The following is a 6,036-nucleotide window of genomic DNA, read 5'->3' on the forward strand; positions in this document are numbered from 1 at the left end:
GAAATCAACCAAGTCACAGCAGCCTCATTAAATATGAGCAGAATTCACCGTATGTCAAAATTGGGAGAGGGATTAAGGTAACAAGTGAACCAACCAAGTTTCTTCAAAATTCTACCAGTCCTTCTAAAAATATCGAGTGGAGAGAAATTAAAGAAAACACTCAATCAGGTCACAGCAGCCTCATTATCTCAATCAGGTCACACATTATCTCAATCATCACAGTAGCCTCATTATCTCAATCAGTTCACAGCAGCCTCATTATCTCAATCAGGTCACAGCAGCCTCATTATCTCAATCAGGTCACAGCAGCCTCATTATCTCAATCAGGTCACAGTCATTATCTCAATCAGGTCACAAGTAGCCTCATTATCTCAATACAGGTCACAGCAGCCTCATTATCTCAATCAGGTCACAGTACACATTATCTCAATCAGGTCACAGTAGCCTCATTATCTCAATCAGGTCACACATATCTCAATCAGGTCACTGTACCAAATCACATATCTAGTTGATAAGATTCAAGCTTTTATTGGATATACTCACCTTAGAAGGTATTGGTAATATTCTATCTTTGGAAAACTGTACCACAGGAGCCCTTCAAATCAAGAATGATGACCATTTAGAAATTATTTCAGGATTGACAATCCATTTTAACATCTATACAACAAATTATTCAACAATTGTTTTATAACAAACATTGGAGTACACATCATATAACTCCAGACTGTAGACAACATATAACTCTGAGGTTATAGTAGACAACATATAACTCCAGATTATGGTAGACAACATATAGCTCCAGGTTATTGCAGACAACATATAGCTCCAGGTTATGGTAGACAACATATAACTCCAGATTATGGTAGACAACATATAACTTCAGGCTATGATAGACAACATATAACTCCAGGTTATGGTAGACAACATATAGCTCCAGGTTATTGCAGACAACATATAACTCAAGGTTATGGTAGACAACATATAACTCCAGGTTATGGTAGACAACATATACTCCAGACTATGTAGACAACATATAACTCAGGTTATGGTAGACAACATATAACTCCAGGTTATGGTAGACAACTGTAGTACAACATTAACTCCAGGTTATGGTAGACAACATATAACTCTTATGGTAGACTAACATCTGAACAATATCTAACATCTGATGCTGTAGTACAACTTATAACTGCTCTGACTGTACTGCTCTGACTAACTCTGATGCTGTAGTACTTAAACTGCTCTGACTGTACACAATCTAACATCTAACATATACTGCTCTGACTGTACACAATCTAACATCTGATGCTGTAGTACTTACTTATACTGCTCTGACTGTACACAATCTAACATCTGATGCTGTAGTACTTACTGACTGTAAACAATACTGCTCTGATGCCTACTTACAACATGTAGAATTTAACATCTGATGCTGTACTTACTATATACTGCTCTGACTGTACACAATCTAACATCTGATGCTGTAGCTTACTTATACTGCTCTGACTGTACACAATCTAACATCTGATGCTGTAGTACTTACTTATACTGCTCTGACTGTAATCTAACAATCTAACATCTGATGCTGTAGTACTTACTTATACTGCTCTGACTGTACACAATCTAACATCTGATGCTGTAGTACTGCTCTGACTGTACACAATCTAACATCTGATGCTGTAGTACTGCTCTGACTGTACACAATCTAACATCTGATGCTGTAGTACTGCTCTGACTGTAAACAATCTAACATCTGATGCTGTAGTACTGCTCTGACTGTACACAATCTAACATCTGATGCTGTACTGCTCTGACTGTACACAATCTAACATCTGACTGTAGTACTTACTTATACTGCTCTGACTGTACACAATCTAACATCTGATGCTGTAGTACTGCTCTGACTGTACACAATCTAACATCTGATGCTGTAGTACTTACTTATACTGCTCTGACTGTACACAATCTAACATCTGATGCTGTAGTACTGTACACAATCTAACATCTACTTATACTGCTCTGACTGTACACAATCTAACATCTGATGCTGTAGTACTTACTTATACTGCTCTGACTGTACACAATCTAACATCTGATGCTGTACTGCTCTGACTGTACACAATCTAACATCTGATGCTGTAGTACTGCTCTGACTGTACACAATCTAACATCTGATGCTGTAGTACTTACTTATACTGCTCTGACTGTACACAATCTAACATCTGATGCTGTAGTACTTACTTATACTGCTCTGACTGTAAACAATCTAACATCTGATAGCTGCTCTGACTGTACACAATCTAACATCTGATGCTTATACTGCTCTGACTGTACACAATCTAACATCTGATGCTGTAGTACTTACTTATACTGCTCTGACTGTACACAATGACTGTACACAATCTAACATCTGATGCTGTAGTACTTACTTATACTGCTCTGACTGTACACAATCTAACATCTGATGCTGTAGTACTGCTCTGACTGTACACAATCTAACATCTGATGCTGTAGTACTTACTTATACTGCTCTGACTGTAAACAATCTAACATCTGATGCTGTAGTACTGCTCTGACTGTACACAATCTAACATCTGATGCTGTAGTACTTACTTATACTGCTCTGACTGTACACAATCTAACATCTGATGCTGTAGTACTTACTTATACTGCTCTGACTGTACACAATCTAACATCTGATGCTGTAGTACTGCTCTGTACACAATCTAACATCTGATGCTGTAGTACTTACTTATACTGCTCTGACTGTACACAATCTAACATCTGATGCTGTAGTACTTACTTATACTGCTCTGACTGTAAACAATCTAACATCTGATGCTGTAGTACTTACTTATACTGCTCTGACTGTACACAATCTAACATCTGATGCTGTAGTACTGCTCTGACTGTAAACAATCTAACATCTGATGCTGTAGTACTGCTCTGACTGTACACAATCTAACATCTGATGCTGTAGTACTGCTCTGACTGTAAACAATCTAACATCTGATGCTGTAGTACTGCTCTGACTGTAAACAATCTAACATCTGATGCTGTAGTACTGCTCTGACTGTAAACAATCTAACATCTGATGCTGTAGTACTGCTCTGACTGTAAACAATCTAACATCTGATGCTGTAGTACTTACTTATACTGCTCTGACTGTAAACAATCTAACATCTGATGCTGTAGTACTTACTTGTACTGCTCTAACTGTAAACAATCTAACACCTCATACTGGTCTTCTACTTCACAACTCATTTCCAAGGCCAATTCCTCCTTCCCTTCTCTATCCAATTCTGAAGACTTGATTAGAATTTGATATTAATCAGAGCTGTATCAAGCAGAAGTTTTTGTCAGATATTGTTAAGAAATCATTCCCTTATCAGCATAACCCTTGTCAAAAGTCTTAAGAAATGTGGTTTTCCTCATCTTTGAATTATGGGACCAGTATGAATTTCCAGGTGATAAAATTGACTGTCAATGAAAAAAATCCTTCATCTTAATTTCTCAATCTATTAACCTGTTTGAAAGTGTTGTTTTCTAATATGATAAACACTAGCAGTGATCAACAGTTGGGATATTAGGGTATTTTATGTAAATATACTAAATTTGTGTGATCAAATTTTAGTGCATCATTACTCTGGCAAATTAGTACGTTGATGAGCTTGTGTATCCATAGTCAAGATCAACATGGAAAACTGGAAAAAATATCAGCCAATCAGGTTACACCAGCCTCATTAAATATGCACAGAATTTGCCAATAATCACACTTTAACAAGAGATTAAGGTAACAAGTCTACCAACCAAGCCTCCTCATAATTCATTTGTTCCTACAAAAGATAACACGTGGAAAGCATTCAGTTAGAGTGTCACAAAATATCAGCCAATCAGGTCACAGCAGTCTCATCAAGTATGCATAGAGTTTGCAGATACTCAAACCTGAAGAAGGAATTAATGTAATAAGTCTGTAAAGCAAGTTTCCTAAAAATTCTTATCATTTCTTCTTAAGATAAGGTGCAGAAAGATTTCCCATAGAGTGATTAAAGAAATCAACCAAGTCACAGCAGCCTCATTAAATATGAGCAGAATTCACCGTTAGTCAAAATTGGGAGAGGGATTAAGGTAACAAGTGAACCAACCAAGTTTCTTCAAAATTCTACCAGTCCTTCTAAAAATATCGTGTGGAGAGAAATTAAAGAAAACACTCAATCAGGTCACAGCAGCCTCATTATCTCAATCAGGTCACATCAGCCTCATTATCTCAATCAGGTCACAGTAGCCTCATTATCTCAATCAGGTCACATCAGCCTCATTATCTCAATCAGGTCACATCAGCCTCATTATCTCAATCAGGTCACAGTAGCCTCATTATTTCAATCATGTCACAGTAGCCTCATTATCTTGATCAGGTCACAGTAGCCTCATTATCTATGTGCAGAATTTGCTGTTTATCAAACTTGGTCAAGGGATTAATTTAACAAGGGTACCAACCAGGTTTCATGAAAATTTGATATTTTCATTTGGTGTTTAAGTTAATTCTCTCACAATTATCTAATTAGATCAAAGTAGTTACTATAGCAGAGATCCCGGTGCATTAAACACTTCTCAAAAGTTAATCATAAAAAAAGACACAGTCATAAGGGATATGGGAAGAACTCAACGTTATAATTCCCTCTTCTAACTACTTAAGAAACACTGACAGTATCATATCCCACACATGGTGAACCAAAAGTTAAACTTCTCTCTTACACTTAACTTCAAAACAAATGCTGACAGTATCATATCCCACACATGGTGAACCAATATTTAAACTTCTCTCTTACACTTAACTTCAAAACATTTGCTGACAGTATCATATCTCACACATGGTGAACCAATATTTAAACTTCTCTCTTACACTTAACTTCAAAACATTTGCTGACAGTATCATATCTCACACATGGTGAACCAAAAGTTAAACTACTCTCTTCAACTTAACTTCAAAACATTTGCTGACAGTATCATATCTCACACATGGTGAACCAAAAGTTAAACTTCTCTCTTACACTTAACTTCAAAACAAATGCTGACAGTATCATATCTCACACATGGTGAACCAAAAGTTAAACTTCTCTCTTACACTTAACTTCAAAACAAATGCTGACAGTATCATATCCCACACATGGTGAACCAAAAGTTAAACTTCTCTCTTACACTTAACTTCAAAACATTTGCTGACAGTATCATATCTCACACATGGTGAACCAATATTTAAACTTCTCTCTTACACTTAACTTCAAAACAAATGCTGACAGTATCATATCTCACACATGGTGAACCAAAAGTTAAACTTCTCTCTTACACTTAACTTCAAAACATTTGCTGACAGTATCATATCTCACACATGGTGAACCAAAAGTTAAACTTCTCTCTTACACTTAACTTCAAAACAAATGCTGACAGTATCATATCCCACACATGGTGAACCAAAAGTTAAACTTCTCTCTTACACTTAACTTCAAAACATTTGCTGACAGTATCATATCTCACACATGGTGAACCAATATTTAAACTTCTCTCTTACACTTAACTTCAAAACATTTGCTGACAGTATCATATCTCACACATGGTGAACCAAAAGTTAAACTACTCTCTTCCACTTAACTTCAAAACATTTGCTGACAGTATCATATCTCACACATGGTGAACCAAAAGTTAAACTTCTCTCTTACACTTAACTTCAAAACATTTGCTGACAGTATCATATCTCACACATGGTGAACCAAAAGTTAAACTTCTCTCTTCCACTTAACTTCAAAACATTTGCTGACAGTATCATATCTCACACATGGTGAACCAAAAGTTAAAATTCTCTCTTCCACTTAACTTCAAAACATTTGCTGACAGTATCATATCCCACACATGGTGAACCAAAAGTTAAATTTCTCTCTTACACTTAACTTCAAAACATTTGCTGACAGTATCATATCTCACACATGGTGAACCAAAAGTTAAACTTCTCTCTTACACTTAACTTCAAAACATTTGCTG

Source organism: Ylistrum balloti, unplaced genomic scaffold (assembly GCF_031769215.1).
Source record: "Ylistrum balloti isolate Yb309-2 unplaced genomic scaffold, AGI_CSIRO_Ybal_v1 Utg369856, whole genome shotgun sequence".
In the NCBI taxonomy this organism is placed as follows: Eukaryota; Metazoa; Mollusca; class Bivalvia; order Pectinida; family Pectinidae; genus Ylistrum; species Ylistrum balloti.